Raw genomic sequence first — 23,912 nt, 5'->3', positions numbered from 1 at the left:
TGGGTAATCATCTTCTTCCAGAGCTATTGATACTGAAGTCCAAAAAGAGACCAGCTAAGAAGTCCCATGGTACACATATTAAGATGCTGTGGGAGGAGAAGATAAGCAACAGGTTCACATATGGACCCCATAGAAAAGCATAAGGCAGACAGCCTGGTTGCAGGTACTGAGTTGCAATTGAGCAGCTTTATCACCTGGGAAACTCAATTTTGCTAGACTCAGGGTGATTCCCAGCAGAAATTTATTTATTCAGGTGTGGTTAATGATTCTTTTACGCAACACTAGGTAGATCAGTTAAAAACTGATAATAGCTACCACTTATTGAATGTTTACTATGTTCCAGACCTTGTGTTAAGTGCATTACCTGTGTCATCTCATATAATCCTCACAGCCATTCTGTGATGTATGTACCATCATGAATCCCATCTTACAGATGAAAAACTTGAGGTTTAAGTAATTTGTCTAAAAAGAGGCGAAGTTGGAATTTGAGCTCAAGCACTTTGTCTTAACTGAGCTTTTAACTACTACACAAAAATGATTTTTCCCCTTTTTATATCCTGATAACTATCATCCAAAGTTATTTGACTTAATACCAATTACATTTACCCAGAATTTATCTCAAAGATTCCCAGTTACTAAGTTATAAAAGGAATAATTATTGAGGTTAAAATGAGAAAAGAATCAGTATTTTGCTTAATGTTAATTTTTAACTCTCTACATTTCTACAGAGAGAAGTACTATACATTAAAATAATTCAGGGGCGAAGATGTTGCATTTAAGCTTGAAGAGGATGCTATGAAATCACTGAATATTGTCTTTTTCAAGTAATATTTATATTCTTAAGTTTCCTTCTCTGGAACTTAAACCAGAGCAAAGGAACGTTCTTTCATTACATTCATCTGATAAATATTTATTAAACATCTCCTGGAGATTATGTATTCTCCATATTTTTTTAATTATAAAGGTTTCAATTTACAATATTAAGAAAGGAGTCTTGACTTCATGGAGGTGATAGTCTGGTGGTGGGGATGGACAGACAAGTACTATAATGAAGGATGAGGTCCTGGGGGCAGAAGAGTTAGCCCTCAACATGGAGGTGGAGAAAAAAGCTAGAGGAAAGATAATCCAGTTGAAGCTGAGTTGCCTGAAAGATAAGGAGAAACAATTAAAAAGAAACAATAAAACTAAAAACCAAGTGACTAACTTGGAAAAAGATGTACAGTATATATGATACAAAATATGTGATATTTTTAGTATGTATACCATTTTTATAAACAATATAAAAATCAAACTTCTTAGACTAGGTTTGGAGAGAGGAAAGTAACAAAGCACATTGTTAATATCTTTGTGGAAGAATAAAAAGAACAAGCAATTCTCAAAAGAATTACAAATAACCCTAAAATAATAGAAATGACAAAAATGATATCTATTTTTCAAATATCAACTTATTAAAAATGAAAAGCTTGATAATAACCAGTGTTGATGAGGCAAGGGTAAGAGAAAGGGGCACTACCATTCTCTTATAGACACAGATCAAATAGTCTCATGTTTCTTAGAGGATCCTTTGCCAACATGTACTGGGAGCATTCATTTCTTCTGTAAGAAAATTTACTACTAGTACTTCATTTGAAGGAAATACGTAATCAGAAGTCTGAGCAAAATTGTATGGGAGTTATATTGTAGCATCATTTACATCGGTAAAATGATGGAAATCATGTTGGTTGATTGATGAGGTTTGTGTTTGTGACAGATTGGTATCCTGCCATTAGCAATGGGTTGTAGAAGACTTTTTGCGTGAGTGTAAGACTTTTCAAGAAAGTAACAAAACACATCCATAATGAATTCCTAAGTTAAAAAAGGTGTGTGTGTGTGTATACATTCCTAATATATACACATACCTATATTCTACATATATACACATATATATATGTGTGTGTGTGTGTGTATATACATTCCTAATCTATACTTTTTTCAGAATATGTATATATATATTCTTTTTTCAGAATACATATATATACTCAAACACATATATGTACTCTGATTCTGTGGGTGCCTTTAAATATTGGAGGGACATACCTCAAAGTGTTTGCAGTGGTTCATTGTGTTAAAACTGCAGGTAAATTTTTCTTCTTTGTGCTCTGTTTTCCATAATAAACAGGTATATTTTAGCAATTAAAAAATAAATGGACATAGTTTAAAATAATATCTTGGATTTATAAGTTAAAATGATCATATAAGTTAATTTAGTGTCAGTTCAGTTATGAAATTAAGTGGATTATAATAATTTAAAAGTTTAATATAGCCTTTCCTAACTTCACTGATTTTTTTTCTCCCTAATCTATACTTTTTTCCAAATAAAATGTCTTATAGACATTTATTAAGCAATGACTTCATGTTAAGAGACATGGTCAACTATGATCATCTTTTTCTCAATACGGTTCTTTATTGCTCATTAAAAATAACAGTATAATTGTAGTTTATTCAGTTATCAAAGTGAAAGGTCTTAATTATAGTAAGAAAACCACTTATAAACAAAGTTTTTTTAAAATTTTGTTTTTAAAGTAAACACTAAACAGTATTATCAAGGATAAGCTCTCCATTCTAAAAATTATGTCTAAAAATAGGATAGAAAAGCCATCTGCTTTAGAAGGCTTAGGTGTTAATCCTTACTGAGGCAGAATCACTTGACTTAATGACCTCTTGCTATTGCTTATAATTTTTAATTTTATAGTCTTTAAGAAAGAATATTTTCTCCATTTTTGTATTTAGAATAATGAAAAGTATATCCTAGAATAATGATTATAAAGTTACTGACTCAAATAGAGCCTCTAAATGTATCTTCTGTGTAGCGTCTGAAATGCATTAGTACTCACTGAGATTGGATAGTTAAGATGATAACTATTACATTGTTTTACTCGTTAGTTCTGTAAAATTATTAGGTAAAAACTTTTACCATCAAAACTATGGCTTGAAAATTATTCTTTGAAACTATTGCTTTCATGTTAAGGGATGATGTTTTCATTGGGTAGGAACTGACTGAAGTATCGCTTTTGGCATTTTTGTCTCCTTTCTTTAGTCTTCCACTCACAACTAAGTGATAACGTATATTCACAATTTGTTGATGTAATTTAGTGGTTGCTTTCACTATTCAGGAAGGAATAAACAGAAAATTATGAAAGCAAGCAGAGTGCTATCAGACATTATTGATTTTCTAGTACTTAAGATTTAGAGATCATTGTCTTTTAAAAGCAAGATCTTTACAGATGTTATAATGAATTTTTAATTTATGCTTCTGGGCACCAAAGCTTTTTGCTATTTAAATCAACACTTTAGTGGGCAAATCAACTCTGCAGTAAGAATGGCAGGCTCTTGGCAAAACTGTGAAGTAAAACAAACACATTTCTGGACCTTTCACCTTTTCTTTTGGGACATTTCCATTCAGATTCTTTATCTAGATTCTACTTGGCATGCTCTGCCCTGAGTACCCCCATTTCCCCAGACAACTTAAAACTTTCTCAATTTTAAAGAAAGTAGTGGATTCATGACACATACTTCATCTTCAAAATGAATTAAAAGTTCCATTTAAGTATCATAATTTCTTAATCCAGTAAAATATGGAATGACAGCTGGTGCTGAGAATTTCAGGCACTGTTCGGATTTTTCCTGTGTCTTAAATCCCAGTGTGTGAGCCTGCCCAGTCCATCTTGGTCTGTTTCCAAATCTACTCATACAGAACCTTGCTTACTTGGTTTCCTTTTATACTATGGCAGGTGCTGTTTGTGTAATAAAAAGATCTGGAGTCTACAACATAGAATCAATTTTCTTAAACTGGAATTTTAAAGAGGTGAGGGTCCTATTAATATAGATATTAATAGATATTAATTTTATTTCTGTGTGAATATACACTATATATACATGTGTGTGCTTAGAGTCTGTATAAAATATCTTTCACATTGTGTTTTATTGTCTGCAATCAGATATTATACAGAGAGATGAGAATATAAACTTTTATTGTACATCAAGAGAATAAAAAGCACATTTATGCAAATTTAGCCCAATAGTTTATTGCCTTAAAAAGAGAAAGTTTAGAATTTAATTTTAAAAACTAGAGACTGTATTCCTACAGATATAATTAATATTTTCATCAATAAAAATATTATTGAGCACTTATTATCCACTCCATTCTGTGATTTTAAATAATCATAAAATGTTTCATGCCATAACTAAGTTTATAATCTAATTGAAGTATCAGATAGCCTTTTATTCTTTGGTTCAGCAGATATTTATTGAATGTTTATATAGGTACAGATAAACCTATTTGCAAAGCAGAAATAGAGACACAGATATAGAAAATAAACATATGGATACCAATGAGGGAAAGAAGAGATGGGATGAATGGGAGATTGAGGTTGATATACACACACTCAGAGAAGGCAACGGCAACCCACTCCAGTACTCTTGCCTGGAAAATCCCATGGATGGAGGAGCCTGGTGGGCTGCAGTCCATGGGCTTGCTAAGAGTCGGGCACGACTGAGCGACCTCACTTTCACTTTTCACTTTCATGCATTGGAGAAGGAAATGTCAACCCACTCCAGTATTCTTGCCTGGAGAATCCCAGGGACAGAGGAGCCTGGTGGGCTGCCGTCTATGGGGTCGCACAGAGTCAGACACGACTGAGCGACTTAGCAGCAGCAGCAGCAGCAGCAGCAGCAGCAGCAGCAGCAGCAGCAGCAGCAGCAGCAGCAGCAGCAGCAGCATATACACACTACTATGTATAGAATAGATAACAAGAACCTACTGTATAGCACAGGGAACTCTGCTCTGCTCTGTGGTGACCTAAATGGGAAGGAATTCCAAAAGACAGGGGATATGTATGTGTGTATAGCTGATTCACTCTGCTATACAGAATAAACTGTCAAAACACTGTAAAGTACTATATGCCAATAAAAATTCATAATAGTCTTAACAGGTAAGGATGGACTGTTCAAAATATTGTTTTTATTTAGACCTTGTTGCAGCTGTGCCTTTTCTCTGATGTGTTCAGCTACACCATCGAACAGTTACATATGAACTGCCTAAAGAGTTTTAACCATATTTGAAGTCATTTATTACAACATCTTCTTTCTCACCTACCAAAGAGCCATCCTTCTGCTGCAGTGTACAGAGCATGGTCTGAAACACACTGTGCATCCTTGGGTTCCATATGCATCAAGACATAGGCAGTTAAAAGACTCCCATTCTTTGGCAAGTGCCTTGTAACAAATTTTATTTGTTAGAAGAATCTTTGAATTTTATCAATAAAAAAACTGAATAAAAATTTTTAAAATAAAAAAATCCTTTATCTGAGGAGTTTACAGGCTAAGGAGGAGATAAAACACACACATGAATATTATGAAACAAGCCTGTGAATGGTAAACTACATTAAATAGACTTTCAAATTAAATGTTATGTATTTGGGAGCTCATGTGCATAAAAAGAAAGATGTCAATAGAGTGTAATATAGGCTAAATGCCAAGTAAGTGAGGTTCATAACACAGAGCTTTAGAGGAAAGAGGAAAGAATAGTCACTTAGATATGGGTAATCGAAGAAAATTCCACTTATGAGGTAAGACTTAAATTCTCCTTAAATAAGCAAAAAATACTAAGTAGAGCCTGTTGGTAGAACACTCTAGAATAAGTACTATAAACAGTTCTGCGATGAACATTGGAGTACATGTGCCTCTTTCAATTCTGGTTTCCTCTGTGTGTATGCCCAAGAGTGGGATTGCTGGGTCATATGGCAGTTCTATTTCCAGTTTTTTAAGGAATCTCCACACTGTTCTCCATAGTGGCTGTACTGGTTTGCATTCCCACCAACAGTGTAAGAGGGTTCCCTTTTCTCCACACCCTCTCCAGCATTTATTGCTTGTAGAGTTTTGGATAGTAGCCATTCTGACTGGTGTGAAATGGTACCTCATTGTGGTCTTGATTTGCATTTCTCTGATAATGAGTGATGTTGAGCATCTTTTCATGTGTTTGTTAGCCATTTGTATGTCTTCTTTGGAGAAATGTCTATTTAGTTCTTTGGCCCATGTTTTGATTGGGTCGTTTATTTTTCTGGAATTGAGCTGCAGGAGTTGCTTGTATATTTTTGAAATTAGTTGTTTGTCAGTTGCTTCATTTCCTATTATTTTCTCCCATTCTGAAGGCTGTCTTTTCACCTTGCTTAGAGTTTGCTTTGTTATGCAGAAGCTTTTAATTTTAATTAGGTCCCATTTGTTTATTTTTGCTTTTATTTCCAGTATTCTGGGAGGTGGGTCATAGAGGATCCTGCTGTGATTTATGTTGGAGAGTGTTTTGCCTACGTTCTCCTCTAGGAGTTTTATAGTTTCTGATCTTACGTTTAGATTTTTAATCCATTTTTTTTTAGTTTTTTATTTTATAAATTTTAATATCTTTAATTCTTACATGCATTCCCAAACATGAACCCCCCTCCCACCTCCCTCCCCATAACATCTCTCTGGGTCATCCCCATGCACCAGCCCCAAGCATGCTGCAACCTGCGTCAGACATAGACTGGCGATTCAATTCTTACATGATAGTATACATGTTAGAATGTCATTCTCCCAAATCATCCCACCCTCTCCCTCTCCCTCTGAGTCCAAAGGTCTAGATTTTTAATCCATTTTATTTTTGTGTATGGTGTTAGAAAGTGTTCAAGTTTCATTCTTTTACAAGTGGTTGACCAGTTTTCCCAGCATCATTTGTTAAAGAGATTGTTTTTTCTCTATTGTATATTCTTGCCTCCTTTGTCAAAGATCAGGTGTCCATAGGTGCATGGATTTATCTCTGGGCTTTCTATTTTGTTCCATTGATCTATATTTCTGTCTTTGTGCTAGTACCATACTGTCTTAATGACTGTGGCTTTGTAGTAGAGCCTGAAGTCAGGCAGGTTGATTTCTCCAGTTCCATTCTTCTTTCTCAAGATTGCTTTGGCTATTCTAGGTATTTTGTATTTCCATACAAATCTTGAAATTATTCGTTCTAGTTCTGTGCAAAATACCATTGGTAGCTTGACAGGGATTGCATTGAATCTATAGGTTGCCTTGGGTAGTATACTCATTTTCACTATATTGATTCTTCCGATCCATGAACACGGTATATTTCTCCATCTATTAGTGTCCTCTTTGATTTCTTTCACCAGTGTTTTATAGTTTTCTATATATAGGTCTTTAGTTTCTTTAGGTAGATATATTCCTCAGGATTTTATTGTTTTTGTTGCAATGGTGAATGGAATTGTTTCCTTAATTTCTTTTTCTACTTTCTCATTGTTAGTGTATAGGAATGCAAGGGATTTCTGTGTGTTGATTTTATATCCTGCAACTTTACTATATTCATTGATTAGTTCTAATAATTTTCTGGTGGAGTCTTTAGGGTTTTCTATGTAGAGGATCATGTCATCTGCAAACAGTGAGAGTTTTACTTCTTCTTTTCCAATTTGGATTCCTTTTATTTCTTTCTCTGCTCTTATTACTGTGGCCAAAACTTCCAAAACTGTGTTGAATAGTAGTTGTGAAAGTGGGCATCCTTGTCTTGTTCCTGACTTTAGGGGAAATGCTTTCAATTTTTCACCATTGAGAATAATGTTTCTTTGGGTTTGTCATATATAGCTTTTATTATGTTGAGGTATGTTCCTTCTATTCCTGCTTTCTGGAGAGTTTTTTATTATAAATGGATGTTAAATTTTGTCAAAGGCCTTCTCTGCATCTATTGAGATAATCACATGGCTTTTATTTTTCAATTTGTTAATGTGGTGTATTACATTGATTGATTCTCGAATAGTGAAGAATCCTTGTATCCCTGGGATAAAGCCCCCTTGATCATGGTGTATGATCTTTTTGATGTGTTGTTGGATTCTGATTGCCAGAATTTTGTTAAGGATTTTTGCATCTATGTTCATCAGTGATATTGGCCTGTAGTTATTTTTTGTGTGTGGCATCTTTGTCAGGTTTTGGTATTAGGGTGATGGTGACCTCATAGAATGAGTTTGGAAGTTTACTTTTCTCAGCAATTTTCTGGCAGAGTTTGAGTAGGATAGGTGTTAGCTCTTTAAATTTTTGGTAGAATTCAGCTGTGAAGCTGTCTGGACCTGGGCTTTTGTTTGCTGGAAAATTTCTGATTACAGTTTCAATTGCCATGCTTGTGATGAGTCTGTTAAGATTTTCTATTTCTTCCTGGTTCAGTTTTGGAAAGTTGTGCTTTTTTAAGAATTTGTCCATTTCTTCCACGTTGTCCATTTTATTGGCATATAATTGCTGATAGTAGTCTCTTATGATCCTTTGTATTTCTGTGTTGTCTGTTGTGATCTCTCCATTTTCATTTCTAATTTTATTGATTTGATTTTTCTCCCTTTGTTTCTTGATTAGTCTGGCTAATGGTTTGTCAATTTTATTTATCCTCTCAAAGAACCAGCTTTTGGCTTTGTTGATTTTTGCTATGGTCTCTTTTGCTTCTTTTGCATTTATTTCTGCCCTAATTTTTAAGATTTCTTTCCTTCTACTAACCCTGAGGTTCTTCATTTCTTCCTTTTCTAGTTGCTTTAGGTGTAGAGTTAGGTTATTTATTTGACTTTTTTCTTGTTTCTTGAGGTATCCCTGTATTGCTATGAACCTTCCCCTTAGCACTCCTTTTACATTGTGGGATGCGATTTTAAATGTTGAACATATTTGACCCATTTCATTGTGGGAAAATATTCCTTGTCTGCATTATGGTAGAATTTTCTTTCAGCATGTTGCACCCAAATTATTTAAATACAAGGTAATAAGTACCTTATGAGAGTTAAACCTTAGAGCCAACATATAATACATAGAGATATGAAATACTGATTTAAAGGGACCAAATGACTCTCAAATCTAAGAAAGTTATTCAACTATTAACACTGATAAAGACTATCCAGTTAGAAGGAGGAATAGTCAGCAGCTAAACATGGACAACAGAAGGGGACTAGGGCAAATTCTGATAGTACCCATAAAATCCAGTGTAGGGAACTGTGTCCTTGACCTGTCGAACACCTCAAATGACTGATGGATATAGATGGGATGTGTTGAAACAATCAAACATTGTACTTTATAACGTAGTCATCTAGGTTTCATGCTATCCTCACTAAAACAGGACTTCCCTGGTGGCTCAGATGATAAAGAATCTACCTGCAGTGCAGGAGACCCTGGTTTGATCCCTGGGTTGGGAAGATTCCCTGGAGAAGGGAATGGCTACCCACTCCAGTATTCTTACCTGGAGAATTCCATGGACAGAGGAGCCTGGCGGGTTATAGTCCACAGGGTCCCAAAGAGTCAGACATGATTGAGCAATAGTACTTTCATTTGGGCTTCCTTTGTGGCTCAGCTGGTAAAAAATCTGCCAGCAATGTGGGAGACCTGGGTTTGATCCCTGGGTTGGGAAGGTCCCTGGAGAAGAGAAAGGCTACCCACTCCAGTATTCTGGACTAGAGAATTCCATGGACTATATAGGTCATGGGGTCACAGAGTCGGACATGACTGAGCAACTTTCACTCACTCACTCACTCACTAAAATACTTTCTAATTACAATTTTTCTTTCTATGGTGATGTATTGGAGAGAGTTACTCCACAGTCATATACTTTTAAACTAATAAATCTTGCTAAACAAACAGAATTGTATTCCATAGGGTGGAAGTGCCAGTACTCTGCTCTTTTGATTACTGTAGCTTTATAGTATAAAGTCAGGGAATGTGATTCCTCCAGCTCTGTTAGTCTTTCTCAAGATTGTTCTGGCTATTTGGGTCTTTTCTTTGGCTATTTGGGTGTTTTGTGTTTCCATACAAACATTAAGATTATTTTTTCTCATTCTGTGAAAAATACCTTGAATATTTTGTTAGGGAATGCCTTGAATCTGTAGACTGTCTTGGGTATGACCATTTTAATAATATTAATTCTTCCTATCTAAGAATATGGTATATCTTTCCATGTGTTATTTCTTTTTCAATTTCTTTCATTAGTGTCTTGTAGTTTTCTGAGTACAAGTCTTTTACTCCTTATGTAGGTTTATTCCTGGTTATCTTATTCTTTTTGATACGATGGTAAATGGAGTTGTTTCCTTAACTTCTCTTTCGAATAGTTCATTGTTAGTGTATTGAAATGCAACAGATTTTGGTATATTAATTCTGTATCCTTCAACTTTAATGAATTAATTGATGAGCTGTAGAGCTTCTTAATGGACTAATTCTTGCATTCTACAACTATAGAACTAAAGAGAATAAAAATTCAACAACAAACATTTTGTGACATTTACTGACATTTATCATACTTACCTTATTGAATCTTCTTTGAAACTGCTCCTCTATTTGCCATTAGAGTACCAGTTTTGAAACAACTATCCCAGAAAGGAAGATATGGATTTCATTCTTTCACTAATTTCATAGATATTTTCAAGTACATTTTAAGTTCAGGAAACTATATTAAGTGCAATATAAAAATGGTAAAATATAGATTTTTATCTTAAAGAACTTAATAATTAAGAGAGATTAGATAAGGGCATGTATAACTCTGAAAGAAAGCACAAATATTTCAGAGAAGTCAGAAAGGATGATTGAGGATTTGTTAAAGAGCTGTGAGAGAGCTAGGTAAGACTGAAAGTTTGTGGTAAGAGGAATCATGGAAGATGTGTTTTATTAAATTTTGATGAATCTATATGTGTGTGTGGAGAAACAAGCTAAATTCAGTGTCAGCATTTTATATTTTTCTATCATCTAATCCTCCAGGAACACTATATAGATAGGTGCTGTTATTTTCTCCACTTTACTAATAGGGAACCTGAGGCCTGTGGAAGTTTTATAACTTTTAAAATGGTCTTCAGTAATAAATAGCAGCACCAGGATCTGAACCAAGATCAAAATGTAATAGCATGAACAAAGCTAGAGGCCTCAAGCACAGTATGATTACTGGGAATGGTGAGCTATTGAGTTTAGGTGCAATATCAGACAACTTAAGGAGGATCCTGTTAATAACATTGGAAAGTTATTTCAGGGTCAGACCATGGAGGTCGTCAAGTGCTAAACTAGAATATTTGTAGAGGGTTCCTGACTAGGTAATGACACAGTAGTTTGAGATAGGTTGCAAATAACAAAGATAAAAAATGGTTGCTGGATTTGGTGACTCAGTTCAGTTCAGTTGGGTGAGGAAATAGAGAATGTGTATAACGCTACATGCACAAAGGTGTTATTATACTATTATTTATAATATTGAAAAATGGAAAAAAATAAATGTCTAAGAATAGGGGATTGGATGAAGTGTGGTACATCTATTTGATAGAGTAACATTCAGTTCAGTTCAGTCACTCAGTCATGTCCGACTCTTTGCGACCGTATGAATCGCAGCACGCCATGCCTCCTTGTCCATCACCAACTCCCGGAGTTCACTCAGATTCATGTCCATTGAGTCAGTGATGCCATCCAGCCATCTCATCCTCTGTCGTCCCCTTCTCCTCCTGCCCCCAATCCCTCCCAGCATCAGAGTCTTTACCAATGAGTCAACTCTTCGCATGAGGTGACCAAAGTACTGGAGCTTCAGCTTTAGGATCATTCCTTCCAAAGAAATCCCAGGGCTGATCTCCTTCAGAATGGACTGGTTGGATCTCCTTGCAGTCCAAGGGACTCTCAAGAGTTCTCCAACACCACAGTTCAAAAGCATCAATTCTTCAGTGCTCAGCCTTCTTCACAGTCCAACTATCACATCCATACATGACCACAGGAAAAACCATAGCCTTGACTAGACGGACCTTAGTCGGCAAAGTAATGTCTCTGCTTTTGAATATGCTATCTAGGTTGGTCATAACTTTTCTTCCAAGGAGTAAGCGTCTTTTAATTTCATGACTGCAGTCACCATTTGCAGTGATTTTGGAGCCCCCCAAAATAAATTCTGACATTGTTTCCACTGTTTCCCCATCTATTTCCCATGAAGTGATGGGACTGGATGCCATGATCTTCGTTTTCTGAATGTTGAGCTTTCAGCCAACTTTTTCACTCTCCTCAAGAGGCTTTTGAGTTCCGCTTTCTGCCATAAGCGTGGTGTCATCTGCATATCTGAGGTTATTGATAATTCTCCCAGCAATCTTGATTCCAGCTTGTGTTTCTTCCAGCCCAGCGTTTCTCATGATGTACTCTGCATAGAAGTTAAATAAGCGGGGTGACAATATACAGCCTTGACACACTCCTTTTCCTATTTGGAACCAGTCTGTTGTTCCATGTCCAGTTCTAACTGCTGCTTCCTGACCTGCATACAGATTTCTCAAGAGGCAGGTCAGGTGGTCTGGTATTCCTATCTCTTTCAGAATTTTCTACAGTTGATTGTCATCCACCCAGTCAAAGGCTTTGGCATAGTCAATAAAGCAGAAATAGATGTTTTTCTGGAACTCTCTTGCTTTGTCCATGATCCAATGGATGTTGGCAATTTGATCTCTGGTTCCTCTGCCTTTTCTAAAACCAGCTTGAACATCAGGAAGTTCACGGTTCACATATTGTTGAAGCCTGACTTGGAGAATTTTGAGCATTACTTTACTAGCGTGTGAGATTAGTGCAACTGTGCGGTAGTTTGAACATTCTTTGGCATTGCCTTTCTTTGGAGTTAGAGTGAAAACAGACCTTTTCCAGTCCTGTGGCCACTGCTGAGTTTTCCAAATTTGCTGGCATATTGAGTGCAGCACTTTCACAGCATCATCTTTCAGGATTTGTAATAGCTCAACTGGAATTCCATCACCTCCACTAGTTTTGTTCATAGTGATGCTTTCTAAGGCCCACTTGACTTCACATTCCAGGATGTCTGGCTCTAGATGAGTGATCACACTATCGTGATTATCTGGGTCATAAAGATCTTTTTTGTATAGTTCTTCTGGGTATTCTTGCCACCTCTTCTTAAAATCTTCTGCTTCTGTTAGCTCCATACCATTTCTGTCCTTTATCGAGCCCATCTTTGCATGAAGTGTTCCCTTGGTATCTCTAATTTTCTTGAAGAGATCTCTAGTCTTTCCCATTCTATTGTTTTCCTCTATTTCTTTGCATTGATCGCTGAAGAAGGCTTTCTTATCTCTTCTTGCTATTCTTTGGAACTCTGCATTCAGATGCTTATATCTTTCCTTTTCTCCTTTGCTTTTCGCCTCTCTTCTTTTCACATTAGGGGCCATCTTTTAAAATTTAAAACTTTATCTGTTTTTTCAGTGTATATTTTCCATAGCTGAGATCGTTCAGTTCAGTTCAGTCTCTCAGTCGTGTCTGACGGTGATCCTTTGGACTGCAGCACACCAGGCTTCCCTGTCCATCGCCAACTCCTGGAGCTTGCTCAAACTCATGTCCATTGAGTTGGTGATGCCATCCAACCATCCCATCCTCTCTTGTCCCCTTCTTCTCCTGTCTTCAATCTTTCCCAGCATAAGGGTCTTTTCCACTGAGCCAATTCCTTGCATCAGGTGTTCAAAGTATTGGAGCTTCAGAATCAGTCCTTCCAAAGAATATTCAGGACTGATTTCCTTTACGATTGACTGGTTTCATCTTGTGGTCCAAGGGACTCTCAAGAGTCTTCTCCAGCACCATAGTTTGAAAGCATCAATTCTTTGGCGTTCAGCTTTCTTTATGGTCCAACTCTCACATGCATACATAACTACTGGAAAAACCACAGTTTTGACTATATGGACCTTTGTCAGCAAAGTAATGTCTCTGCTTTTTAATATGCTGTCTAGGTTGGTCATAACTTTACTTCCAGGGAGCAAGCGTCTTTTAATTTCATGGCTGCAGTCACCATCTGCAGTGATTTTGTAGTCGAAGAAAATAAAGTTGTCACATTTTCCACTGTTTCCCCATCTATTTGCCATGAAGTGATGGGATCAGATGCCATGATCTTAATTTTCTGAATGTTGAGTTTTAAGCCAACTTTTCCACTCTCCTTTTCCATCTTCTTCAAGAGGCAGTTTAGTTCTTCGCTTTCTGCCATAAGGGTGGTATCGTCTGCATATTGAGGTTGTTGATATTTCTCCTGGCAATCTTGATTCCAGTTTGTGCTTCATCGAGGCTAGCATTTCCCATGATGTACTCTACATATAAATTAAATAAGCAGGGTGATAATGTACAGCCTTCATGTAGTCCTTTCCTGATTTGAAACCAGTCTGTTGTTCCATGTCCAGTTCTATTTCTTCTTGACCTGCCTACAGGTTTATCAGGAAGCAGGTAAGGTGGTCTGGTTATTCCCATCTCTTTAAGAATTTTCCACAGTTTGTTGTGACCCACACAGTCAAAGGCTTTAGTGTAGTCAGTGAAGCAGAAACAGATGTTTTTCTGGACTTCTTTTGCTTTTTCTATGATCTATGCCTTTTCTAAATCCAGCTTGAACATCTGGAAGTTATGGTTCACGTTCTGCTGAAGCCTGACTTGGAGGTGTGTTACTTTGCTAGCATGTGAGATGAGTGCAGTTGTGCAGTCATTTGAACATTCTTTGGCATTACCTTCTTTGGGGTTAGAATGAAAACTGACCTTTTCCAGTCCTGTGGCCACTGCTGAGTTTTCCAAATTAGCTGGCGTATTGAGTGAAGCACTTTCACAAAATCAATTTTCAGTATTTGAAATAGCTCAACTGGAATTCCATCACCTCCACTAGCTTTGTTCATAATGGGGCTTCCTAAGGCCCACTTGACTTCACATTCCAGGATGTCTGGCTCTAGGTGAGTGATCACACCATCGTGGTTGTCTTGGTCATTAAGATATTTTTTGTATAGTTCTTCTGTTTATTCTTGCCATCTTTTCTTAATATCTTCTGCTTCTGTTAGGTCCATACCATTTCTGTCCTTTATTATGCCCATCTTTACATGAAATGTTGCCTTGGCATCTCTACTTTTCTTGAAGAGACCTCTAGTCTTTCCCGTTCTGTTGTTTTTCTCTATTTCTTTGCATTGATTTGAAATTGTACTACATAAATATATTGGGATTTTGTTTTTCATTCAATATTCTATTACAGTACATGTTTTCCTTGTCATTAACGTCTTTATTGGTTACCAGTGCATTCCATTTTGTTGTCTCATAATTTAGTTAACCTTTCTCTTATTACTTCTATTTTTTCTCTTCTAATAATGTAGCACCAAACATCTTTGTACAGAAACCTTCATCTGCCAATTTTTTTGTAAATTCTCCAAATAAAATACTAGGAAGGACTCAATGTTTTTAAGAATTGTAATCTATTTTGCCAAATTACTTTGACAAGTGAACTGATTTATACTTTAAAAAGCAAATAAATAAAAAGCAGTATTATATAAAACAAAATAGATTACTTAGGTTTTCAGAGATATTTTCTGGAATAAGCTGTTTTGGGGGGAAGAGGGTCAGCTTCGAGCAACAGGAGCAGCCCCAGCATGCCACCCAGCCACACCTTGGGTGGCTCCAGAGTCTCATACATTTGCTTCACGCTAAATAGTTTATTGTAGAGGATGCTACCCTCCCATTAGTAGTTGTCACCCACCATGGCTTGTGGGGTCAGTAGCCTGGTTGTATCTGAAGTGAGTTTTTTAGATTATATAAGTTTCTTGGGTATAACATTATAATTTGGCATCTGTGGACAAAGTGATCACCACCACAAATACAGTTGCCATCCATCACCATGCACCTCCTTCATCTATTTTGCCCACCCTGCAAGCCCTTTCCCCCAGTAACGACTGATCTGTTCTCTGTATCTGTGAGGTTGTTTTTTATTTTATTTTGCCTGTTTTGTCCTTTTAGATTTGGGTGAAATCATACAATGTTAGCATAATACCCCCTAGGTCCATCCATGTTGTCACAAATGATAGGATTTCATCCTTTTTATGGTTGAGTAGTATTCCATTGTGTATATGTACCACCTCTTCATTGACAATTCACCCACTGATGGACACTTATGTTGCTTCGAGATCTTGGCTATTGTAAATAATGCTGCAATGAACGCAGGAGTTTCAAATTAGCATTTTCATGTTTTTCACTTAAATACTCAGAAGTGGAATAGCTGGGTCATGTAATTGCTCTATTCTTGATTTTTTTTTTTTTTTTTTTTTTTAGGAATCTCCATGCTTTTTCCATTCTGGCTATACCAATTTGCAGTCCCACTAACAGTTTAGGATTTCCATTTCTTTACATTCTTCCTAACATTTTTCACATCTTGTCTCTTTGATGATAGCCATTCTAACACATGTGAGGTAATAGCTCATTGTGGTTTTTGTATTTTCCTAATAATGACATGATATTGGACATAGTTTCATGTGCTTGTTGGCCAGCTGTATGTCTTTTTTGGAAAGAATGTCTGCTCAGCTACTGGGTCCGTTTTCAAATCAGGTTGTTTGTTGTTGTTGTTGAGTTGTATGAGTTGTTTATATATTTTTGGGTATTAACTTCTTATCAGATATATGATTTGCAGTCTTCTCTCATTCAGTATGTTGCCTTTCATTGTGATGATGGTTTCCTTCATTGTGCAGAAGATTTTCAGTTTGATGTAGTCCCATTTGTTTGGGGCTTCCCAGGTGGCGCTAGTGGTAAAGAACCCATCTGCCAATGCCAGTAGATGCCAGATAACGGTTTGATCCCTGGGTCAGGAAGGTCCCATGGAGGAAGGCATGGCAAGCCACTCCAGTGTTATTCCCTGGAGAATCCCATGGATGGTGAAGCCTGGCAGGTTATGATCCATAGCGTCTCAAAGAGTCGGACACAACTGAAGTAACTTAGCATGCACAATCCCAGTTGTTTATGTTTGCTTTTAATCCCTTGCATTTGGAGTCAAATCCTCAAAACCATTGCTAAGACTTATGTGCATTGGGTTACAGCTTGTGTTTTCCTCAAGGAATTTTATGGTTTTAGTTCTTACATTCAAATATTTAATTCATTTTGAGTTAATTTTTGTGTATGCTGTCAGATAGTGGCCTAGCTTCACTCTTTTGAACTGAACTTAACTGATCCAGTTTTCCCAATACCATTTATTAAAGGGTCTATTGTTTCTCTATTGTATGTTTTTTTGCTTCTTTATCATAAATTCATTGTACGTATACATGTGAGATTTCTATTCTGTTCCATTAATCTGTGTTTCTTTTTTTGTGCCAGTACTCATAGTGTTTTGAACACCATAAGATTCGTAGTATAGTTTGAAATCAGGGGGCATGATACCTCCAACTTTTTTCTTTCTCAAGGTTGTTTTAGCTATTTGAGATATTTTGTGGTTCCACACCTACTTTATTTTTTAAAAATTATTATTTTAAATATTTATTTATTTGGCCATGCCATGCAGCATTCAGGATCTTAGTTCCCTGACCAGGAGTAGAACCCATGACTCCTGGAGGGGAAGCACAGTCTTAACCACTGGACCGCCAAGGAAGTCTCTTCATACACATCTTAGAATTATTTTTCTAGTTTTGTGAAACAGACCATTGGATTTTTGATAGGAATTGCACTGGACCTGTAGATATCTTTGGGTAGTGTGGGGTAGTATGGATCTTTAAACAATTTTAATTCCTGCATTTCATGAACACGGGATATATTTCTATTTATTTGTGTATTTTTCATTTTTTTCATCAGTCTTATAGTTATTGGTGTACAGCTCTTTCACTTTCTTGAAATATTCCTGGATATTTTATTTTTTTGATACTAATGGTGATGCAGATATAGAGAACAGACTTGTGGACACAGTGGGGAAAGAAGAGAGTGGGATGAGTTGAGAGAGTAGCATTGAAACATATACATCTCCATATGTAAAACAGATAGCCAGTGGGAATTTGCTGTAGGACACAGGGAGCTCAAACCTGGTACTGTGCGGCAACCAAGAGGGGTGGTTGATTCACGTTGATGCATCGCAGAAACCAGCACAATTTTGTAAAGCAATTATCCTCTAATTAAAAAGAAAATTTTGTAAATCAATTATCCTCCAATTAAAAAGAAAATTTAAAAAAGAGAATGTCACATCAGTTTGTCTTTCTGATAGTTTACTATGAGTAAATAGAAATGCCAAAGATTTCTGTATCTTGATGTATCCTCTGGCTTTACTGAATTTATTTATTATTTCTAACAGATTTTGGAGGGTTCCATCTTTAGGGTTTTCTATATATAATACCATGTCAGTTGCAAATAGTGACTGTTTTACTTCTTTCTTTCCAATTTGGTTGCCCACTACTTCTTTTTCTTGCTGAATCGCTATGGCTAGGAATTCCAATTCTTTGTTGAAGAGAAGTGGCAAGAGTTTTTTTCCTGATCTTAGAGGAAAAGATTTCAAATTTTCACCACTGAGAATAACATTAACTGTTCGTTTGTCATATATGTTTTTATTTTTATTATGTTGAGGTACATTCCCTCTATGGGCTTCCCAGGTGGTTCAGTGGTAAAGAATCTGCCTGCTAATGCAGGAGACACGGGAGATGTGGGTTTAATCCCTAGGTCAAGAAGATCCCCTGGAAAAGGAGATGGCAACCAACTCCAGTTTTCTTGCCTGGAAAATTCTATGGACAGAGAAGCCTAGTGGGCTACAGTCCATGGGGTCGCAGAGAGTCAGAGATGACTTTTCTGCATTTGAAATGACTATATGATTTTTATCCTCAGTTTCGTTAATATGATGTATCACATTGATTTGTAGGTGCTGAGCTCTCCTTGTGCCCCTGGAATAAATTTGACTTGGTCATCATGGTGTATGATTCTTTTAAAGTATGGTTTTATTTGGTTTACTAGTATTTTGATTAGGGTTTTTGCATCTGTGTTCATCAAGAATACTGGACTTTAGTCCCTCCCCCTTTTTTTTTGGTGTTCTTATCTGGTTTTGGTTTCAGGGTAATGCTGGTTTCACAAAATGTGTCTGTAAAGTTTCTCTCCAGTTTTTTAGAAGAGCTTGGGAAAGATAGGTATTAAATCTTCAAATGTTTTGTAGAATTTCAGTGAAGCCATCTGGTCCTGGATTTTTGTTTTGCGGAGATTTTTGAGTACCATTTTAATCTTCTTATTAGTGATCAGTCTATTCAGACTTCCGTTTCTTGATGATTCAGCTTTGGAAGATTGTATGTTTCTAGAAATTTATTCATTTCTTCTAAGGCATCCAACTCATTGGTGTATAATTTTTCATAGAAGTTTCTCATGATTCTTTGTATTTCTATAGCATCAGTTATAACTTCTCTTATTTTATTTCTGATTTTACTTATGAGAATCCTCTACTTTTTTCTTAGTTAGCTAAAGGTTTGTTGATTTTGTTTATATTTTCAAATAAACAGTAGTTAGGTTCATTTATTCTTTAAAAAAATGTAACTAAAGTTGATGTACAGTATTGTGCTAGTTTCTGATGTACAGCTCCACATTCTTTTTTCTTTGATCTTTTCCATTTTATTAGTCTCCATTTCACTCATTTACCCTCTGGTCTTTGTGTATGTGCCTTTTAAAAAATTATTTATTTATTTACATTATTTAATTTTTTATACAACTTTAAATACACAGAAGAACTGTACAAAAAAGATCTTCACGACCCGGATAATCATGATGGTGTGATCACTCATCTAGAGCCAGACATCCTGGAATGTGAAGTCAAGTGGGCCTTAGAAAGCATCACTATGAACAAAGCTAGTGGAGGTGATGGAATTCCAGTAGAGCTATTTCAAATCCTGAAAGATGATGCTGTGAAAGTGCTGCACTCAATATGCCAGCAAATTTGGAAAACTCAGCAGTGGCCACAGGACTGGAAAAGGTCAGTTTTCATTCCAATCCCAAAGAAAGGCAATGCCAAAGAATGCTCAAACTACCGCACAGTTGCACTCATCTCACACGCTAGTAAAGTAATGCTCAAAATTCTCCAAGCCAGGCTTCAACAATATGTGAACCGTGAACTTCCTGATGTTCAAGCTGGTTTTAGAAAAGGCAGAGGAACCAGAGATCAAATTGCCAACATCCATTGGATCATGGACAAAGCAAGAGAGTTCCAGAAAAACATCTATTTCTGCTTTATTGACTATGCCAAAGCCTTTGACTGTGTGGATCGCAATAAACTGTGGAAAATTCTGAAAGAGATGGAAATACCAGACCACCTGACCTGCCTCTTGAGAAACCTGTATGCAGGTCAGGAAGCAGCAGTTAGAACTGGACATGGAACAACAGACTGGTTCCAAATAGGAAAAGGAGTGTGTCAAGGCTGTATATTGTCACCCTGCTTATTTAACTTCTATGCAGAGTACATCATGAGAAACGCTGGACTAGAAGAAACACAAGCTGGAATCAAGATTGCTGGGAGAAATATCAATAACCTCAGATATGCAGATGACACCACCCTTATGGCAGAAAGTGAAGAGGAACTAAAAAGCCTCTTGATGAAAGTGAAAGAGGAGAGTGAAAAAGTTGGCTTAAAGCTCAACATTCAGAAAACCAAGATCATGGCATCCGGTCCCATCACTTCATGGGAAATAGATGGGGAAACAGTGGAAACAGTGGAAACAGTGTCAGACTTTATTTCTGGGGGCTCCAAAATCACTGCAGATGGTGATTGCAGCCATGAAATTAAAAGACGCTTACTCTTTGGAAGAAAAGTTATGACCAACCTAGATAGCATATTCAAAAGCAGAGACATTACTTTGCCGACTAAGGTCCGTCTAGTCAAGGCTATGGTTTTTCCTGTGGTCATGTATGGATGTGATAGTTGGACTGTGAAGAAGGCTGAGTGCCGAATAATTGATGCACTGTGGTGTTGGAGAAGACTCTTGAGAGTCCCTTGGACTGCAAGGAGATCCAACCAATCCATTCTGAATGAGATCAACCCTGGGATTTCTTTGGAAGGAATGATGCTAAAGCTGAAACTCCAGTACTCTGGCCACCTCATGCGAAGAGTTGACTCATTGGTAAAGACTCTGATGCTGGGAGGGATTGGGGGTAGAAGGAGAAGGGGACGACAGAGGATGAGATGGCTGGATGGCATCACTGATTCGATGGACATGAGTCTGAGTGAACTCTGGGAGTTGGTGATGGACAGGGAGGCCTGGCGTGCTGCGATTCATGGGGTCGCAGAGTCGGACACGACTGAGCGACTGAACTGACGTGAACTGAAAGATTACTTTCCATTTAATAAATATTGGCTATGTTCCCTGTGTTGTACAATACATTCTTGAGCCTGTCTTGCACTCAGTAGTTTATACTTCCCTCTCTTCCGCTGCTCCATTGCCCCTGCCTCTGGTAATGACTAGTTTGTTCTCTGTATCTGTGAGTCTGCTTCTTTATTGTTAAAGTTTGTATGGAAACACAAAAGACCTTGCATAGCCAAAACAATCTTGAGCAAAAATGAACACAGCTGGAGGAATCATGATCCCTGACTTCAGACTACTACAAAGCTATAGTAATCAAAACAATATGATTCTGGCATAAACCAGATACATAGATCAATGAAACAGGATAGAGAGCCTGCAAACAAACCCATACACTTATGGTCATTTAGTCTACAACAAAGGAGGCAGTAGTATACAATGGAGAAAAGACAGTCTCTTCAATAAATGTTGCTAGGAAAGCTGGTCAGATACAAGTAAAAGAAGGAAATTAGAACATTCTCTAACACCATATATAAAAGTAAACATAAAATGGATTAAAGACCAAAATCTAAGACTGGATATTAAAAAACTCCTGGAGGAAAACATAGGCAGAACACAGCATAAGTCACAGCAATAATTTTTGGATCTACCTCCTAAAGTAAAAGAAATAAAAGCAAAACTAAACAGCTGGGGCCTAAATAAAAGCTTTTCACAGCTTTTATTTAGGAAACCATGAAAAAATGAAAATGCAACCTGCTGCTGGTGAATGGATAAAGAAGATGTTGTATATACACACAATGGAATACTACTCAGCCATATAAAAAATAATTAAATTTTGCCATTTGTAGCAACATGGATGGACTTGGAGGGCATTATGCTAAGTGAAAAAAGTCAGACAAAAAAGACAAACACTGTATCACATCACTTATATGTAGAATCTAAAAAACACAACAGAGTGGTGACTATAACAAAAAAAGAAGCATACTCTGGCCTCATCATCAGTGTTGTGACAAAATATATGAAAGAAAAGTACAATTTTCAGTTTATTTTTTGTTTATTCATTTATAATAATTTTGCTCAAATTTAAGTACATTTTGAGAAGTCACAGAATGAATGTCAGATGCGCTTTCCTTCTCAACACTTGCTGCCTATTTTATAAAAACTAAACACATACATGTGAAATAAATTAATGACAGTACAATGGAGCATGTGATGAAAGTATATGAACTGTCAAAATGAAATCTATAATAATTTAGGAGGTTATGAATAAATCTTGACACTTCTCTCTACCTCATTTCTCACATTTAGTCTCCCACCACATTCTTTCTAACTAAAAAGTGTATCTGGAATCTTATCAATTTCTCTCCATCCCTACTGCCACCACTTTGGTTCAGGCCATCATTATCCCCTGCCCCAAATTATATATCTTGTCTTTTTCCAGTTTTATTTTACTCAATTGATTCTCTCCCATAGCCAGAATAATATTAAACTGCAAAAATGATTGTGTTTAAGGATTCTCATTCCCCTGAAGTCCGTCCTCTTTAAATGGTTTCTGAAGAGTCCTGTGATTAGACCTTGGTTTACCTTTCAGCCTTATCTCTTCTCTCTGTCCTACTAATGGTTCATGGTCTCACCATGCTGTATTCAGCATCCTTCAGATATCATCTACTCAAGATCTTCTCAGCTTTAACAGTAATTCCTTAGGAAGACCTTTTCTGATCCTTAGGTTAGGGATCTGTCCTACTAATCAGTCTCATATCCCTTGATCTTCTGTCATGGTATACTTGTTTACTTATCTGCTTTTGTGATGGCTTATCTTATATTGTCATGAATTCTGTAGCACAGCATCTGACACAAAGAAGATGTTTATTATTTTCCACATGAAGACATAAATATAGAAAGGGAGATAGATGTTAAGATATCTCTTAAAGAAAACTTACCTATTTTGATTACAATAAGAGAGTAAATACTGTATGTATAAATCATAATACATATGATTTTCCATTCAGGTATGTGATTGGGTATATACAGCCAAAACTACCAAATGTTTTATATGAACATGTGCAGTGAGAGGCAGTAATTTCTCTAAGGGCATAATGTGGATCAGACTATTAAAGAAAACTAATTTCTTTCTTTTTACAAATAAAAATTAGATCTATTTAAGGTATAATCATTTACCTTAGATTTATTGAGATATAATTGACATATAACATTGTATAAGTTTAATTTGATATACTTACATATTGCAAAAATTACCACCATATGTAACTTTCAAGTATATAACACAATATGATTAACTGTAATCACTATCCTATGCATTTGATCCCTAGAACTTAGTCATCTCATTAAGTGGAAGTTTGGACTTTTGACCAACATCTCCCCTGTGCCTCTACCCATCAGCCTTTTAAAGAAGCCCAATTTCTAAGACTCATTAGTCTCCATGATAGTACAAATTATGCTCAGATGTTCATCAGATGCTGTGAATGGGAGAAGGGAAGTTATACTGGTTTGTAATTAGTTTACACTTAAAAAACAGTTTCTGTATAGTTCTTTTAGCTATCATTAAATTTCATTTAGTTTATATCACATGTATACACATAAAGCATTCATAGGTATATAAAGAAAGTGTCCATTAATTCAGGCTATATATAATGTGAATACTCTTTTAGGGTAATATGTTATACTTGGTGTCCCAATTTTGCATTCAATTAAATATAAGTTTAGTCTTTGTTTTATTTCTAAAACATTATTTTTTATCACATGGTAAAGAGAAAGTATTTCCATTTATAATCTTGGAGGATATCAGTTTTCTATCATCAGACTATTTTATTAATCTGAAAATTCCTTAATTCTACTCTGTTGTGGTAA

The 23,912-nt window shown here is 36.3% G+C and overlaps 1 protein-coding gene across 1 annotated transcript in view; it reads left to right on the top strand.

The window, feature by feature from the left end:
- SLC4A10 (solute carrier family 4 member 10) overlaps window positions 1–23,912 on the top strand; it is a 343,935-nt gene that overhangs the window by 71,609 nt on the left and 248,414 nt on the right. The window lies entirely within an intron of this gene.

The sequence above is a fragment of the Ovis canadensis genome, chromosome 2 (assembly GCF_042477335.2).
Source record: "Ovis canadensis isolate MfBH-ARS-UI-01 breed Bighorn chromosome 2, ARS-UI_OviCan_v2, whole genome shotgun sequence".
Taxonomy (NCBI): Eukaryota; Metazoa; Chordata; class Mammalia; order Artiodactyla; family Bovidae; genus Ovis; species Ovis canadensis.
The sequence above is the reverse complement of the archived record's forward strand: the minus strand, read 5'-3'. Positions and strand labels throughout refer to the sequence as shown.